This window comes from Choristoneura fumiferana, chromosome 15 (assembly GCF_025370935.1).
Source record: "Choristoneura fumiferana chromosome 15, NRCan_CFum_1, whole genome shotgun sequence".
NCBI classification, from domain to species: domain Eukaryota; kingdom Metazoa; phylum Arthropoda; class Insecta; order Lepidoptera; family Tortricidae; genus Choristoneura; species Choristoneura fumiferana.
The window spans coordinates 3058337-3077794 of record NC_133486.1 but is presented as its reverse complement, the minus strand read 5'-3'; the positions used below and the strand labels follow the sequence as shown (position 1 = coordinate 3077794).

Below are 19458 nucleotides of genomic sequence, written 5' to 3'. Positions count from 1 at the left end.
TTTAAGTTACGAGACCATATTTTTTTGTTTAGGCAACAGTCAGCAAGGCTACTACAAAACTCAAAATTCGAAGTTCGTGTCGTGCGGTCCCTCGACACTTACTGTTTAATACGAGAGCGAGAGGAAACGCACGACTCGAACTTCGAGTTTAGAGTTTCGTAGTAAGTAGCCAGTACTAGGGAAGCCTTCCGAAGATTATTGTTTTTTTTAGATTTTTTATTATTTCGCAAATTTAAAATATTAATTACTTACAAAAAATATTTAGGTATTTATATTGGGTATTGATATCTTTCCTCTATGGTATTATTAGTGGTTTTCTGGTGGTGTTATGGATCGCCAAATTTAGTGGTTTCTGGCGGTTTACGACACCACAATTTGTGGACTCCTTAAAATAAAGTTGGCAACACTGACGGCTCAATTCAATTCAAATTTCAAACGTCATCGTCCGTCCAGCCACATCATGGAATGCATGGAATGGAGTTGGTTGCAGTGGGGGCACACTTAAAACTTCACCTTATCACGTACACGTCAGCGCCTCTGGCGAAAAAATGATAGCACTAATTTAAGTGAACTGTATTGTTCTTATGAGTAAATAAAAGCATCTCTAAACCTAAATTGACAAATGTGTCAAACGTGGACTTGAAAAATTCAGTCTCTCAAAGAGTATAATAATCACCACGTTTTAAATCGGAACTCCCATACCAAAAAAAAACAATGATTGAAGTATGTATGAATCAAGTGCATCTTGACTGCCAACATCAAGAAACGAACTGCACAGGCTAAACAGGGATCAAAAATGAAAATGTCACATTGACAAATAGTGTTCTTAGAAATAGTTGATATTATCAATATTGTAACAGCATAGTGTTGCGCTTTTTTTATCGATATAGTATCGGTATAGTACAACTCTACGAATTTATGATCTTCACATTTGGTTTCTTTTACAACTTGGACTTATTGAGCTAAAACGAATTGTTTTCCTTTTATTGTTGTTTATGGTTGGAAAGCGATATCGTATAGTGTGCTCGGAATCTAGTTTTTATAATTAATTTGGCCATGTTAAACTGAAAATACCTACACAAAAAGTCTGCATTACTAACGACTTACTAAAGTCATAAATAATCGTCTGCAATGTGTATGAAATGCGTTATTTTATTCCATTAAATTTGTTTATTTCTTTACTTCTCGTCAAGACAGCCATGAGAAAGTCCGCGTCCTGAAATTAATTGATTGTGCCATTTTAGACAGGAAATAAAAAAGGTCAACGTTATTATCGACACTATAGATTTACATGATCGAATGGCATATATGTAAATTTCGATATAATTGAAATTGTTTGTTTCCTTACTCAATGACAGCCAGCCATTTGGTATTTCAATCAAAGTCCGCCGTTATTGTAACCGCTAGTTGGCGCTGTTATCGGGCACCCAGCTAATATACGTTAAGCTTGTAGTGTGCGTGCATGTATGTATTATGTCAGATTTAGTTCTTCAGCTAGATACCAGATAGCGCTTGTTACCATACATGCAAATTTGACCATAGTGTTGCCACTTTTTTTCTATATTGGTTTTGGTATTATGGTACTATACTACTATAATTCGGTTGGTTGGTAGTTGGCGTTGGCAGGGGAGTTAATATTAGGTGGCCAGCACATTACAATACTCTTTGTGGCTAGCCATGCAGTGCAGTGATGATGACATGGGGTCAGAGTTCTCGCAGCACGGTAAGACAAAATTTCATTACTACCCGTACTCATTTCGTAATCATTAGAACTCAGATTATACGCAATTGCATTCCTGTACATGCATTTACGAATGTAGCCCATTTTCATTGATAACCTATTGAATATTTGGCCAAAAATCTCATGACGGTGAGTTTACTTTTACTATAAGTATTTTCATTATTTCTGGGTAGGATAGTTAATAATTCATTAACAGAAGCAATGCTAACCTATCACCTGAATTTAAATACTGTCCTGCAGTGGATGTGCAATAATGTTTTTCCGCTTTTTTGAGGTCAACCTTGTGTTCTCATTGCCCCTCTTGGTTACAATTCTGTTATATCTGCGCCATTTTATGTTTCATTCCCTCATCATAATATTATGTCCAGTCCATCACCATTTTAGTCACTACATATCTAGTTTTTCTTGTACTTTATTTGTCTTTTTTTTTGATTGGGAGCATACTTTGTTCCATTCTATGTTTTGAATTCAATTCAATAAGAAAAAAAGCTTCATAGATACTATAAATAAAAATCTGCCAATTATGAGGGTATTTTCTTTCTAATATTTAAAGAGAAGAGGTTGAAGTACACCAAAAGTGACTATGTCAGCCTCATGGCAAGCCACGGAGTAGTACTGAGAAGCACATTAAATTCTGCCCTAGTCTGTGTACAATTTTCTGTGTAAATTTATAAATGAATATTGCATCATCTGACAAAGCCTTAAGATCATACTCCCACCTCCATTATACAAATTCACATGATCTAAATGTTTTTTTCCTAATTTCTAACCCTTAATTTGGCAGAAACAGAAAACTAATCAAATCACTTTTTTATTGCTGAAAACCAGTTTCCATGGTTGCCTTGAAAAATTTATGAAAAAAAATCTACTGTTTTCAGTTTCTCCAGAAAATTAGGTTTGCTGTGTCGAACACTGCCAATGATGTAGAAATGAGTGCTTTGACTTTTGACAGAAATGTATTAAATAGGCAATTTTATTAAGAAAATGAAATATTTTTACACTTTTCTAAAACTATTTGGTGTGAAATGTCAAAAACAGTTTGTGATTCTTCCTCCACTACAAAAAACGTTCAGAAGTTATATTTTATGCAGAAAACTGCGGTATTTATCGTGTAAAGGCGGCAACGTATAATTATAAAAGCAATTCATTATAAAGAAAAACCGCTCAAATCTCAAAAATATGTCAAAAAGAGCTGTCATTTTCTTTGTGCGATATAATCTGGATCTTTTATGGTTTCACGAGATACCTGTAAAAGTAACAAATTTGGAGTTGAAAAAAAACAAAAGACTCCAAAAACCAATCATATTAATCTGGAATACGAAATTCTCCGTAGAACTGTAATTACCGACATAACTCGAAGAATAAGTAGGTAAGTTGCAGTGGTGATGGACAGGCCACATCGCTCGACAAACAGATAACCACCACTAGTCATTGACAGTTATTGTTTCGTTTATAATTTTAGTTTTGACTAGCCAAGGCGCGATTTTATTTTATAGTCCTCAATCGCTGCAAACATGGCAGTGTTTGGCACACCAAACATGTAAGAAAGCTGTACACTTGGCGGTGTTCATAACATTGAATGTGCGTTGGTTAGTTACTAAAATCTCTGATTTACTAAATTGGACTAGACTGATATTAGGTGTTTATTGACTCGACATAAATATAAGTTTTATGATCCTGTAGCAACAAAAAATCACAAAAAAAATTATCAAATGCCTTAATAAATTGTTGTTAGTTATCACCTCGACGCTATCTTTCATGCACTACTGACATGTCAGAGATGCCACAGTAACAATTGTTACTACCTACTATATTATAGATAACCAAATTACCTACTATTTTTATAATGAACTACTTGTATCATAGCCAAATGGAAAACTCTTCTACGAGTCCTATGTCCCTAGTGAGATAACAGGAACTCATCATAATTGAATAAAATTGAATGTATTTGATACCCAGCTAGGAGCCAGTTTGTTTATGTATGAACGCTTGTACTCATGTATACCTTTCTTGTTACAGTTGTCACTTCAGATTGCGGGCAGAATATACAACATACTGACTTCTTGAAGAATTTCTCCTGACCATGCAACTTTATTCTGCTATGAATACCCTACGAGTTGCCTCCGCGAAAATGCACAAAAAAATATATCTTACTGAATCGTCATCATCATTATCATGTCAGCCGAAAGTCGTCCACTGCTGGACATAGGCCTCTCCCATGGCTCTTCACTCAGATTGGTTGGTTGGTCTGGTTGGTCTTGGTCTTGGTCTTGTGCCGGTCTTACTGAATGCTTTGCGGTAACATTGAAAATTTGGCAATAAAATTTATCTTCAAAAGTAAAATATGGTGCCACTTTGCACACAAACATTTAAAACTTGCGATTAATTTTGTTCAGCCATTAAGCTGAACATGACCTGCTTATAAGTAATATGAATGGAATGGTATGGTGAAATACGACATAAAAAAAAAAACTAAAAATATACCTACAGCATAAAAGGCTGTCTGCCGCCAGCAAGTATAATGGAGTATGACCAAAGTAGTTATGCACACTTTATTATCATGAAATGGCAAAAATGGACTTTATTTTTGTTCTTATTTCTCTACGGGTTTCTTTCGCCTTGTTTTTGCATTTTGTTTCGACTGGTTGTTTCAGTTGTTTGTTTTGTTTGGGTCGTCAGGTTGTCTTGTCTCTCAACTTGAAGAGATTAAATAAATGTACATTGTTAGTTCACAGCTAAAACTATTGCTGTAAAATTCTCAAAAAAAAAAACAAGTTGATCACTGAATCACAACAATGTCATTTTTGGGTTGTTGTCTCATCTACAGAAGTAAATAAAATAAAAATAGTTTTTTTTAACAGCCACATCAGTAAACTTCTTTTTCCTCTGTCTTGTTTCGGTTAGTTAGGGTGCGAAGGTTCCCTAGGACTTGAAAAAAATCAATGATGGAATGCCCTTGTGACATGTTTTATGAATAATTCATTTATTCAGACAGTAAGATCCATTATTTTTAATAAAATAAAAATAAGTTTAACTTACTTACTTTAGTACCTATTAAAATAGTAAAATAATAATAATAATAACATGCAGTCAGTTCATAAGCCGATGCCCGTTGGAATGGAGGCACAGGTGCAGAGACAACCAGTGTCCCATAAAAGGGCGAGGTAGTGCTTCGGCCACCAGTGGCATAGGATAGCACCCTGAGCAGTTTTGTATTAAACACCAAACACTAATCATCCTTAGGAGACTTTATTTTATTAAAATGTTTAATCACATTATCAAAATTGACCTCTTCAATTGATAAGAAAATTCACTGAATCATTTGCAGCACAAGATAACCAATTACAATATTTGGCCAAAATCTATAAATCTGTCGCAGGCTAAAAGAGCTAGCATAAATTAAAATTAAACATACACTATCTCAGTGAAAATAAAAATATGGAGACAAATTAAAGTGAAAGCCAAATACAATAAAAATAATAAAATATGAGTAGTACTTAATTACGACAGTTTATATAATTCAATTAAATTTAAGTTATGCGATTTTAGATTGTAATAAACCACACTGCCATTTTTAACCGGGTCAAAGCTGATCCGAAGTTAGCTGACTAAGATAATATGTTATAAGTGCCTAAGGTTAAGAAATCGCAAATGGCTTTTAACTTATGTAGATAATTTACAATTTGTTATTAGGTCATCATGTGGGCATTGTCTACCTACTTTATATACTGGAAAATTATCAAAAAACTAAATGCAGTTTAGATTATTAAGTAGGTTGTTTATACTTACTTTATACTTTTAAATACTTAAGCAATTTACGCTATGCTTATTAAATTTATGCCAACTTATGGTTATGCATCGTTAGTTTACATCATGCGGATTGCTATTCAGTTATGTTAATTAGTAATTATGCGAAATAACATTATGACAATTTGAATTAAGGGTATAATGTTATTCGAATTGTTATTGTTTATTTATTTATTTATTAATTTTTGTTGTTGTTATTGACTATGGCTTGAAAACCATACTTACGTCAGATTTGTGCGCTCTAGTGTCCATGGCATCATTCCAGGATCGGTAGATCTTCCCCAAGGCCACAGCATACGTGCTGGCTGTCTTCCTGGCTCTCCTCAGTCTTCCAGAAGCAATGAACCGCTGTAGAAGTTTCATGTTAATAGATTAAGTAGAAGTGCCAGGGCGACCGAGCTTTGCTTGGATTAACTTTTTTTAGTCTAGATTCAGTAAGCTTTAACACTGTTGTGTTGTCTTTCCACTCTCGTCAACATCCAAGGACTCTAATGTCCGCGAAATTCATCTTCGTGAGATTCTTCATCCTTAGGATGGATGGCATTAGTCATCACGGTATGGTAAAGATGCTGATTCAATATTGGATTGTCAGCATCATGATTTCGCGCTAAGAAACCAAGGTTCTCACGGACGTCAGGCCCATCGTAGGGCAAATACTCGCGATTGTTGCCATTAAAGTCAATCCGATATTTAAAGCAGGAGGCGAAATATACTAGCGCTCCTGGCAGTAAGAAAGGCGCTCGAATCGAACAATGCCGATCATCGCCTAAAACGGCGATAGCCAATTGGGCTTGAGAACCAGTTCTTGCAGTTGGTCCAGTACATTCGACGAAATCGCGTAACTCACGCATGTTAATAGTGGACCCAATTCATCAATTTTGTGTTCAGTGGCAACTCGTTGTTCTGACTAGTGAACACATTTGGGCCGATATCGGCGGCTTGCAGAGCACTAACCATCTCATTACTCGACCGTGTGCGGGGAGCCGCCTGCCTAACCAATGCATCGGCGGTTGGGAAAGACCGCTGGAATTGGTATTGGTTGGTTTTAATTATGCTTTTTATGTAATGTGTGAGGTCCGAATAAAATATTTATATTCTATTCTATTCTCACAGATATATTTATTAAAATACACATAAATCCGTTTTTTTTTTTGCAAGCAGTTTCTTCTTATTTTTTTTAACAACTGGCCTTATTTATAATAACCGTCCAAAGCCTCCCTATTTTTGTCAGTGAAGTGTTAAATATCATTTGTTAGTACCGTTTCAACGAAATTACTTCAGATATTTTCCGTAAAGAAATCGAGCAATCCAGTAGTCAGTGGATGAGGGCATTTGAACGATAGCCATCATAATTTGTATGGCAATAAAATACAGAGATTCGTGTTCGATTTTCCAGTTTTTTTAACAGTCTAGCATATGCAATTATAGAATTGTTTATGATCACTTCCATTCTGATCCATACGAAGCTTTATAACATAATACAAACACGATTTTTTTGTTTGGATCAACTTTACGTTCGTTTCCATTTTTCTCAGTATTTTCGCAAACCTCTTTTCAAAATGAGTGATCCGTGATGAGGATGCTTTTGTGGTAATATCCAGTCTTTATTGCACTCAATATAAACGTGAAGTTGAGGATCGCAACGCAACCGTCGTAAACTTCCGTTTATTTTTCCGTTATGAAAGTTGCCGAAACAGAAGCGGAAACGGATGTTAATAACCCTCCTTCGGGCAGTTGGGTAAAAGCGGATGGAACTTCCGCAGTTGACAAAAATGTTGAGGACAAAAAACTGCAATAAAAACAACATTTAAATATCTCAATACTTATCAATACTTTGTAAAAACAAAAGTTTGCGCAGGTTTTTGCTCTTCAATTTGTTTCTTCGTCGAGTCATCACTTGGGCCGCTTGGAGAAAATCCTAGTCGGAATTTCTTTATTTTGGCCATTTACTCTATTTACTCTCCAAGCAGCTGTTTCACCCGTTGGAACTAAAATGCTGTTCCTTGACGTCTTTATGTATTTAAATTTCAAACTCGCCAACACTCTTCTCAACGAGGTTAATGAAAAATTGTGAAGGGAATCTTCATTAATACGGCAAATTTTCCTTCATTTGGGTTTTTTTTTCATTTATGTAAAAAGCGTACAATTTGCGCCCTATTGCCGGGTCTAAATGTAACACTGTGACTAAACTCACATTTTTTTTTATCTGCTTGTTTATAAGTCCTATACTTACTTATTCGTTTTGCTTATTGGTGTAGAGTCTATGAAATGTTCAGTGATATGTTGTTGGTATCTGACATTGTGTTTAATTTCGTAAATATCTATAATACTGGTAATAAGCGTACTACAGATGACCCCTTCATTATACTGCATAATGCCAATGGCATTGATGACTTCTGACGGGATCCGGTGCGATCGTCACGGTTTGAGCGACGGTTAATAGTCGCATCAAGAACAAGAAAGAAAGAAAGAAGCATTATTCCATTCACAAAGACACACAAATAAACAAATTGTTGATGAGTGCAGATTTGTTTTGCAGCCGTTGGAGTATTTAAAAAATGTATTAGAGATTTATTGAAGTAGATATTTATATATGCTGTATATGTGTGTGTATATGGGCTTAAGATAATTGATGATCATGTGCATAGAACGTTAAAGTTTCATATTTTCATACATTTAAAAAAATATCTGTACTTAATATTTTATAAGGGAATATAGGATTTATATAAACTAACTAATTTATAAATGCAAATTATTGTGAAAATAAAAAATAAAAAAAAAAAAAAATAAGACTATAAACAAAAGAAAACAAAAAAAATGAAAATACATACCTACTCGATTTTGTGTGTCCTCGCAAAAGTGAAACGGCATAGCGTTGCACTAAGTCGGAATTGCTGTGCGGTTTCACATTTCCTTATCAGTTGGGTACATTTATTTATTTAGGTATATTTATTTGACTTACGTCAGATTTGTGCGCTCTAGTGTCCATGGCATCATCCCAGGATCGGTAGATGTTCCCGAAAGCCACAGCATACGTGCTGGCTGTCTTCCTGGCTCTCCTCAGTCTTCCAGAAGCAATGAACCGCTGTAGAAGTTTAATGTTAATAGATTAAGTATGCTTATTAAATTTATGCCAACTTATGGTTATGCATCGTTAGTTTACATTATGCGGATTGCTATTCAGTTATGTAAATTAGTAATTATGCCAAATAACATTATGACAATTTGAATTAAGAGTATAATGTTATTCGAATTGTTATTGTTGTTATTGACTATGGCTTGAAAAGAACACTTAATAAAAAAAAAATAAATAAAAGATGTTTATTTATTAGGTATATTTTTTTGACTTACGTCTGATTTGTGCGCTCTAGTGTCCATGGCATCATTCCAGGATCGGTAGATCTTCCCCAAGGCCACAGCATACGCGCTGGCTGTCTTCCTGGCTCTCCTCAGTTTCCAGAAGCAATGAACCGCTGTGTAGTTTCATGTTAATAGATTAAGTAGAAGTGCCAGGGCGACCGAGCTTTGCTTGGAATAACTTTTTTTAGTCTAGATTCAGTAAGCTTTAACACTGTTGTGTTGTCTTTCCACTCTCGTCAACATCCAAGGACTCTAATGTCCGCGAAATTCATCTTCGTGAGATTCTTCATCCTTAGGATGGATGGCATTAGTCATCACGGTATGGTCAAGATGCTGGTTCAATATTGGATTGTCAGCATCATGATTTCGCGCTAAGAACCCAAGGTGCTCACGGACGTCAGGCCCATCTTAGGGCAAATACTCGCGATTGTTGCCATTAAAGTCAATCCGGTATTTAAAGCAGGATGCGAAATATACTAGCGCTCCTGGCAGTAAGAAAGGCGCTCGAATCGAACAATGCCGATCATCGCCTAAAACGGCGATAGCCAATTGGGCTTGGAACCAGTTCTTGCAGTTGGTCCAGTACATTCGACGAAATCAACGTAACTCACGCATGTTAATAGTGGACCCAATTCATCAATTTTGTGTTCAGTGGCAACTCGTTGTTCTGACTAGTGAACACATTTGGGCCGATATCGGCGGCTTGCAGAGCACTAACCATCTCATTACTCGATCGTGTGCGGGGAGCCGCCCGCCTAACCAATGCATCGGCGGTTGGGAAAGACCGCTGGAATTGGTATTGGTTGGTTTAATTATGCTTTTTTATGTAATGTGAAGTTTTCTATTCTAACAGATATATTTTATTAAATTACACATAAATCCGTTTTTTTTTTGTTGCAAGCAGTTTCTTCTTATTTTTTTTTAATAATTGGCCTTATTTATAATAACCGTACAAAGCCTCCCTATTTTTGTCAGTGAAGTGTTAAATATCATTTGTTAGTAACTTTTCAACGAAATTACTTCAGATATTTTCCGTATAGAAATCGAGCACTCCAGTAGTCAGTGGATGAGGGCATTGGAACGATAGCCATCATAATTTGTATGGCAATAAAATACAGAGATTCGTGTTCGGTTAATTGAACCGATTTTCCAGTTTTTTTAACAGTCTAGCATATGCAATTATAGAATTGTTTATGATCACTTCCATACGAAGCTTTATAACATAATACAAACACGATTTTTTAGTTTGGATCAACTTAACGTTCGTTTCCATTTTTCTCAGTATTTTCGCAAACCACTATTCAAAATCTGTGATGAGGATGCTTTTGTGGTAATATCCAGTCTTTTTTGCACTCAATATAAACGTGAAGTTGAGGATCGCAACGCAACCGTCGTAAACTTCCGTTTATTTTTCCTTTATGAAAGTTGCCGAAACAGAAGCGGAAACGGATGTTAATAATCCTCCTTCGTCGGGCAGTCGGGTAAAATGCGGATGGAACTTCCGCAGTTGACAAAAATGTTGTGGACAAAAAACTGCGATAAAATCAATATTTAAATATCTCAATACTTTGTAAAAACAAAAGTTTGCGCAGGTTTTTGCTCTTCAATCTGGTTCTTCGTTGAGTCATCACTTGGGCCACTTGGAAAAAATCAGAGTCTAAATTTCTTTATTTTGGCCATTTACTCTCCAAGCAGCTGTTTCACCCGTTGGAACTAAAATGCTGTTCCTTGTCGTCTTTATGTATTTAAATTTCAAACTCGCCAACACTCTTATCAACGAGGTTAATGAAAAATTGTGAAGGGAATCTTCATTAATACGGCGAATTTTCCTTCATTTGAGATTTTTTTTATTTATGTAAAAAGCGTACAATTTGCGCCCTATTGCCGGGTCTAAATGTAACACTGTGACTAAACTCAAACATTTTTTTATCTGCTTGTTTATAAGTCCTATACTTATTCGTTTTGCTTATTGGTGTCGAGTCTATGAAATGTTCAGTGATATGTTGTTGGTATCTGACATTGTGTTTAATTTCGTAAATATCTATAATACTCGTAATAGGCGTACTACAGATGACCCCTTCATTATACGGCATAATGCCAATGGCATTGATGACTTCTGACGGGATCCGGTGCGATCGTCACGGTTTGAGCGACGGTTAATAGTCGCATCAAGAGCATAGAAAGAAAGAAAGAAGACATTTATTCACATTCACAAAGACACACAATTACAACAAAATTTTAAAATAAGAATAAACAATAAAAACAAAAGAAAAAAAAAAAAAAATGAAAATACATACTCGATTTTGTGTGTCCTCCCAAAGTGAAACGGCATAACGTTGCACTAAGTCGGAATTGCTGTGCGGTTTCAAAATTCCTTATCAGTTGGGTACATTTAGATTCTTTGCCATTCAACACGTTGTTTCATTTGTCCAAAGTAATTATGGGAGACTTGCTGGTGCACACATCTTTCATCAAATTGCTCCATAGAGGTAAATACGGAATGTACTTCAATACAAAAGTAGTATGTAACAGGGTCGGTTAGTAATATTTATTTGTTTGTAGTTAACCTGAGGATTTAATTCTAATATCGTTTTCTATGTTTTACAACGCGTGTAGTATGGGCTTCCGGCATATATCGACGGTGGAAAGCATAAACGCTGTAACCCAAAATGTGTAAAGTTTACACCAGAGCCAAAAAACTTTTTAAAATTTACTAAAAAAATCATAACTCATGATTATTTTGGCCTAAAGTAACTATTCTTTGGGAAATGATGTATATTTGGCTAGGCTATCATTCTCTTGGTTAAAATCTTCTCTAAAGTAGTCAGCAAAGAAGTTTTGGTGGGTTACAGCATTTGAATATTTTGTTTTAATCCACGAGAACGGAGTTACATCAGTACAATATATATGAAATAGTAGAAAAGTGTATTTTTGGGAAGCATAAATGTCGTAATTGGACAATGTATAGTAACTTTTGATCATTTAAAGTGTGTAAGCTGGTTTAGATTCTCAAAATGAAAAATTAAATTGAAGTAACAGCTTAAATCAATCCAATCCATGTAAAATAAATTAGCGTAATCAGCAACTGGTCAAAATATTATGGGACTTTAAAAATGGCAAATACTTATTTTATCATTAGTCATTAGTCATTAGTCGTTTATTGCAACCATAGTATTGTACAGATCTTAATACTAAGTAGGTACATTTAGTTTCATATGGGCCCTGGGCAGGCATGGCAATGTTACATCAATTATCTAATACAAATTAATCATAACAATATGTATACAATATCAAATTTATATTAAAGTAAATATTTTATGTCAAGTTCTATCATTATCATTAAAAAGTTCGTCTACAGTATAATATGCTTTTTTAGTAAGTAGGTTCTTTAGCTTAAGTTTAAATAAATGATGCTTTTCTTCAGTTTTTCCTTTTTCTGGGAATTTTATTGTAAATTTTTATAAATCTAACATATGACTGTTTCTGTGCATTACTAAATTAGATTTTGGCAACCCGAGTTTGTTTTCATGGCGGTACTACTCTCTGTTGGGGCATCTTTAATTTTGGAAAAGGTCATATTCTCTCTCACGAACATGCACACTTTGTAAGGTTGTCATTTTGACAGGTGACAGCAAGAGTTTTCGAGTCAATGTTTTTCTGTTCATCTCATAATTCGGCGTTTTTTCATTTGACTTAAGGACATTTAAATTAATCTCCGTTTGTGTAGATCGTTTACAGGAATATGGATTCAATAATTATTTTCTCTTAATGGTTGGTTTTGGAAAGTAAAAATTTGGATTTTGACTCTAGTGATGTCCTTCAAAAAAAAAAAATCGTACATGGCAACAGTGACAGCTCTACGAGCATGAGGCCGCGTTTTGGGTGAGCAGCCATTTTGATTGATGGTTGAAGAGTAGTTGTGTTCCTAAGTGGGAATTATTTTCTGTTTTGGTGAGTTCCTCTTGATGGACCTGGTAAAGGCGTCTGAATACGCTGTCAGCGTTTCTCTTTACTTATTTTCATTTTTGTTTTCAGTGGGGTATTGTGGTGTGTGTGACGTGGAGCGACTCACGTAGTGTCTTCCGGAATTCAGTGGTATGTGGACAAACCGTTGGAGCCCTGCCTCCCTTTGGGTCGACAACTCTAATCCTCGATCTTTGCTTGTAGATCGCTGTGGTGTCCAAAGTCTTGCGCCTTCGTGGAGTAGACAGCGTGACCCAGGCGGCGCTAAGCAAGTCTGCATTTCCTCCACGGTGCGTGCTTAACTAATTTCCAAATTTCATGGTGGTCTGTCAACCAGGCTAAGCGAGCTGGTCCCTTCTGTCCTTGAGGGACCCCACTGGAGTTATTTCTAATCCATGATCCGTCCACAGGAGGTGCTAAGACACGGGCTGAAGTGTGGTTGTTGTGGCTTCGTGTAGAAGTGTTTCAAGGAGCCCTGGCGGCTGTGGAGCTGGTTGGCCTGCCCAGCGTGGTTTACTGTCGGTGGCGCTGGGACGTCGAGCACGAGGCGGCGTCCTAGAGTGGCCCACAGTGGCCTGCAGCCAGGTTTGGCAGCTTCGGAGCCGAGGTATAGGAGTTACCTTTATTTAGATTATACAGATAGTTAAGTAATCACAAATCACTGGCCAATTGCATTCACGACCCTTAGTTTTCATAAGGAAGTAGGATTTAAATTATACACAGTGTTTGTATGGTTGATGGGAGCGGGATAATTGTGAGTATCCTTACAAATAAACATCTTGTTGCACCAAAACCTTGGTTTAATTCCTCACCTGCAGCGACCCGCTACCCTGTGTAGAAATTTCATTACAAATCGGCGCCCGAACAGTTTTTGACAGTGTTTGCAAGGTTTGCTCTGTGTTTTATCTGCGGCTAAATCACAGGTTGGTCAGTGATCATATAGGTAATTAGGTAATATTGAATATTTTGTCTTGTTTCACATTTAAATAAAAGCAAGGTGTCAAATTCATTGAACTCATTATACCTACTTGTTATTGTGTAGACCATATTATTTTTACCTGTATTATATTACAGTTGCTACTTGCAATTTAACAATTGCAGTTGGCAATTCATATGTGAATGTGAATTAGCTGAATTACTATCCATTTTGCTAAGTAGTGTTTGAAAACCAAGTTGCAACCAAGTGTAAATTTAACTTATAATAAATCATAAAATTAATCACAATAGTCAATAAACCAACTACAATCAAATTATATACTTTAAAAGTGTGTGTTAATGAGGACAATTGTAAGTAAATTGTCAACAGTTTGAAACAATAATTGAAACAAACAATTTAAGTATCAGTCACATGTAAACAGTTGAGTTTTGGTAAATTTTGATAATTGTTACACAAACAAAATAAGTGAATATATTCCAACATTGATAGTTTCTGGTTAAGCTTATATTTTACCATTGTGGATTAATGCATTTGTTCAGGGTGTAATTAAGTAAATACATAGCCATAAAAAATATTTTACTAAAATAAATACATTAACATTCATTTAAATAATTACAAAACAAAGTAAGTTTGTTGTTTACGTTTTGTTTAGTACTAAATAAACATAGTACAATAACAGGTAGTCTTTAGTAGTTATAACTAAAATAAGATAATTATTTTGTAATCGTGTTTGCACGTGGCCCGTTGACTTATTTTATAAAATGGAAGAAAAACCAATTGTTTTTCACCTGCTGCATAAAGATGAGTTAATTTATGAAGTGAAGATACGTGGTGAACAGCCAGTTGATTCTTACCCTGGCTTAAAGACACAAATTCGAGAGTTAGCAAACAAAATACCTACTGATGAGATAGACTCCTTCTTAGGTGACTTATCAGTTGAGTTCCAGTGTATAGCTGATAAATTGGTCGAATTGTCGAAATTGACTGCTGACGCGCGACTTTCCTTGAAGAACCTGAACAGAATCCAGGCCCTGAGTAACCACTTATTTCATAGATTGGGGCGTTTGCAACCAACAACCCCAGATGACTGTGAGTTGTATACCGAATTAAATAAAAAACATACAGTGATTACTCAGAGGGTGGACAATTTGTTCAGATTGTACAAGAGTAGCCAGGACTTACAGGACGAAGATGAGCCCTCTTCTAAACATGAGTCAACGCACACTCAGGTTGGTCAGGTTGTTAATGTGTCTTGTAATAGGAATAAGGGTGTTCACACATTGAATTTGAAGTTTAATGGGAAGACAAGTGTTGTTGCGTTCATAGAACGCTTAGAGGAGTTATGTCAAAGTAGGCATATTTCAAACGATGAACTATTTGCTTCGGCTATTGAATTGTTTATTGAGGAAGCCTCTTTTTGGTACCGCGGCGTGTGCAATGAGGTTCGTGGGTGGAGTGACTTAAAAAAGCTCCTTCTAGAAGAATATTTGCCATTCGATTTTGACTATAGATTAATGCAGGAAATCCGTACACGTACACAGGGTCCCGAAGAAAATATCACTATTTATTTAAGTATAATGAAAATTTACTTTAATAGACTGAGGAAACCAATTAGTGACGAAGAACAGTTAACAATTGTTAAATACGGAATAAGGCCATTCTATTCGTCACAATTAGCGCTAACTCGAATTAATTCGTGGTCGGAATTGAAGGAACACTGTAGGTTATTGGAACATGCTAAATATCGAGTGGGGGCGTTCAAAGAGCCGCCTCCAGTGTCGAATGGGTTGTTGTGCCCCGACTTAGCTTGTCAGTCACACAATAGGCAGACCTATATGACAGTGGATGCGGTTATCAATAACCCCAACGAGCTCTTCTGTGTTCAGTGTCGGATGAATGGACACGTATTGAAGGATTGTAGGGCACCAAAGTCCATATTATGTTATCGATGTGGAGAAAAGGGAGTTACAATGCGTGATTGCCCCAGATGTACCGCCGGTCCGTCACGTGGTCCAAAAAACGAGTAGGGGTGGGCCGGGACTTTGTCCCGCCTGCAATGCATAAAAAATTTGTGCACGGCAGGAGGGATAAACCCCTGGTTCACGTCATAGCTGGTAATGACCATCGACCATTTAAAAACGTCTCCATTTACGGATCTGTGCATAGTGGCTTGCTTGACTCGGGTTCAGAAATATCTATAATAAACAATAACATTTTACACAGTTTACCCAATCACGTCACTAGGTACAGGTCACACGATCTCGACGTAATAAAAACAGCAAACGGCTCGTCGTCTCCCGTCACTGGTTATGTATACCTACCGGTTACGGTTGACGTTAAGACTGTTGTTGTCAAGTTTTATATCATACCCGGCGTGACGACGGACTTGTTATTAGGTATTAATTTTTGGAGGGCCTTTGGTATAGCTCCGGAGGTCCTCGCGTTATGTGGCACGGTTCCCGAGAGGAACGTTAGTGATTGTGAGGTTTCTGAGGTTCATTTGAGTGACTTTGATTCTCTTAATGAGATTCAAAAGTGTCAGGCGTTAGAGGTTATACAGAAATTTGAAAACATTTCTGCGGAGCGTAAAGGTTTAGGACGCACCAATCTCATTGCACATACAATTGATACGGGTGATGCCGTACCCATTAAACAACGTTTTTATAGGATGTCACCCGAAAGGTTAAGGGAACTTAACCGACAGTTAGACGAGATGTTGCGCGACGACCTAGTAGAGCCTAGCACTAGCCCATGGAATAGTCCCGTCACTTTAGCACCTAAAGCTGACGGTTCTCTTCGATTTTGCTTGGACAGTCGCAAACTTAATGATGTTTCCAAACACGACTCTTACCCCTTACCGTATATTTCACAAATATTAGATAGCTTGAAAGAGGCCAAATATTTAACATCAATAGACTTAAAGTCGGCTTTTCATCAAATTCCGTTACATCCGTCTTCGAAAGAAAAGACTGCATTTACAATTCCTGGCCGCGGTCTATTTCAGTACAAAGTAATGGCTTTCGGTTTGACTTCAGCACCAGCTACGCAGCAGCGTCTGATGGATCGATTGTTTGGACCCGAGTTTGAAGGCAAGGTCTGGTCATACTTGGACGATCTAATCTGTGTGTCGGCCACCTTTGAGGAACATTTGGCTCTGCTGCGTGCCGTGGCTGCTCGTTTTGAAAAGGCGAATCTTACAATAAATCTGGCCAAATCAAGTTTTTTCCGTAGTCAATTGAAGTACTTGGGCTATGTAGTTGACCGGCATGGGTTAAGAACGGATCCCGATAAAATTAGTGCTATCAAAAATTTCCCCACCCCCGCCTCTAGAAAGGATGTGAAGCGTTTTCTAGGAACCGCCTCCTATTACAGACGCTTCATTAAAAATTTTAGTTCAATTGCGGGACCACTAAACGCTCTCACGTCTACGCGCAAAGGCGCCCCGCCTTTTGATTGGTCCGCTCAGGCTAATAAGGCTTTTGAAGATTTAAAAACCGCTTTAACAAGTGCCCCGGTTCTGGCTTGCCCAGATTTTGACCAACCTTTTGCCGTTCACTGCGACGCTTCCGATTTCGGGATAGGCGGTACCTTAACGCAGACTTGTGATGGTGAAGAACATCCGATTGCCTTTTGTAGTCGCGCACTAACACCCTGCGAGCGTAACTACTCTGCTACAGAAAGGAAGCACTAGCGGTGGTGTTCGTGGTAGAACATTTCCGCCCATACCTAGAGGGAAGCAAGCCATTTAAAATCTTCACGGACCACGCCAGTTTGAAGTGGTTTTTGAATTTGAAGAACCCTAGCGGTCGATTGGAGAGGTGGGGCTGTCGCTTGTCACCTTATAATTTCACAATAGAACATAGGCGCGGTATCGATAATGTGGTGCCTGACGCGCTCTCCAGAGCGGTGCCAGTATCCACCTTGGAACCCGCGACAAATGATCCGTGGTATTGTGACATTTATAAGCGTTGTCGTGATAAAGCTAGGAGTTGTCCAAATTTTCAAATTATTAACAATAAGCTATTTCGATATACCAAGTCAAAGAGTAAACTGCGATCAGACTATGACTGGAAGGAGGTTGTTCCAAGTGACTTAAGACATGCTATTCTAATGGGGAACCACTCAGAGCCAACGGCAGCTCACTTAGGAATAGCCAAAACCTACCAGAGGTTGAAGTTGCGTTATTTTTGGCCTGGTATGTACCAAGATACAATCAAGTTTATTTCCGAATGTGACGTTTGCAACGCTTATAAATGCCCCAATGTTAAGACACCGGGGTTAATGGGTAGTGCTAGGGTCTGCTCGCGTCCATTCCAGTGTCTCAGTATTGATATTGTTGGGCCTTTACCTATGTCTAGGATGCAAAATACTAACCTGCTTGTGGTGTCGTGTTATTTCACAAAGTATTGCTTATTGTTTCCTTTACGCCGTGCCACCGGTAAGGTGATAGCGCAACGGCTCGAGGATCATGTGTTTCTTGTCCATGGAATTCCACAAACAATTATGTCTGACAATGCTTCTAACTTTTGCGGCCACGAGGTTCAGTCATTATACCGCAAATATCAAATACCTCAAGTACATTTTGGACCTGTTTATACGCCTCAGGTTAATCCCGTAGAGAGACAAAATCGGACTATTTTGACAGCTGTCTCTAGTTTTGTCGGTACCGACCATCGTACCTGGGACGTTAATATACACAAAATTCAATTTGCAATAAATACATCTGTGAGTTTAGCTACGGGTTATACCCCTTTCTTTTTAGTGCATGGACGTGAGGCTGTGGCTGATGGTAGTATTTACAAAGATTTCGAAGACCTTAATGAAATTATCTTTTCGTCACGTAGTGACCTTTACAATAATTTGGGCGAGCTTAAACAGGTGTTTGCTGAGGTTAAGGAGGAGTTAACGAAGGCTCACCAAATAAATGCTAAATACTACAATCAGCGGCGGCGAGATCTGGAGTTTGAGATTGGAGATATTGTGTGGAAACGATCCTTTAAACAAAGTGACGCATCTAAGTATTTTGCATCCAAGTTGGCCCCAAAATATGAAAAATGTCGTGTGGTTAGGAAACTCTCGAAATTAGTATATGAGTTGGAGGATGGGAATGGCAAACCTGTAGGAAAATGGCATATTAAAGATATGAAAGTGGTACCGGAAAGGGGCTGACTCTATGTAGAGCTGGTCGGTAGGATGACAATAGTCGTTTCGTTACTCGCATCTTATCCCACAGAACGGAAAATGATCCTTTGGAACACCAACTCTTTTATTTTTATTTTTTTACAATTTTCTTTACAGGCATATTTATGCCCTTTTTTTACAAACTTTTTTTACTTTAAATTTTAATCGAGTAGGTGGGTGTCGGACGCACGGCCCGCGTCAGTCGCCTTCGCTCGCCGTGCCGCCGACGCCGACTAATCTCGACCCTGGTGGGTCAGTCCCAGCATTGCGTAACAGCATGTGTTACGTTTTTATTGCTATTTCGTTTATTATTTTTGTTTGTTTTAAGGGTGTGTGAACGTCGGACGCGCGGCCCGCGCTGGTCGCTCTCGCTCGCCGCGCCGCCGACGTTGACCACTCGGTAGCTTAGGCGGGTCTAGCTGACCTTTTCTTGAGAGAGCTTTTGTCGTCAACTCTGGTGGTCCCCCTC

At 37.6% G+C, this 19458-nt stretch overlaps 2 long non-coding RNA genes across 2 annotated transcripts; both read left to right on the top strand.

The window, feature by feature from the left end:
* The first annotated feature begins 1514 nt into the window (after nucleotides 1-1514).
* On the top strand, nucleotides 1515-6655 carry LOC141435799 (uncharacterized). Its single transcript, XR_012452226.1, has 2 exons — nucleotides 1515-1723; nucleotides 3761-6655. It is a non-coding gene; the product is annotated as an uncharacterized lncRNA (long non-coding RNA).
* A 6283-nt stretch (nucleotides 6656-12938) lies between these two features.
* LOC141435515 (uncharacterized) lies at nucleotides 12939-13664 on the top strand. The gene is made up of 3 exons (XR_012452177.1): nucleotides 12939-13003; nucleotides 13076-13161; nucleotides 13282-13664. It is a non-coding gene; the product is annotated as an uncharacterized lncRNA (long non-coding RNA).
* Nucleotides 13665-19458: the final 5794 nt, after the last annotated feature.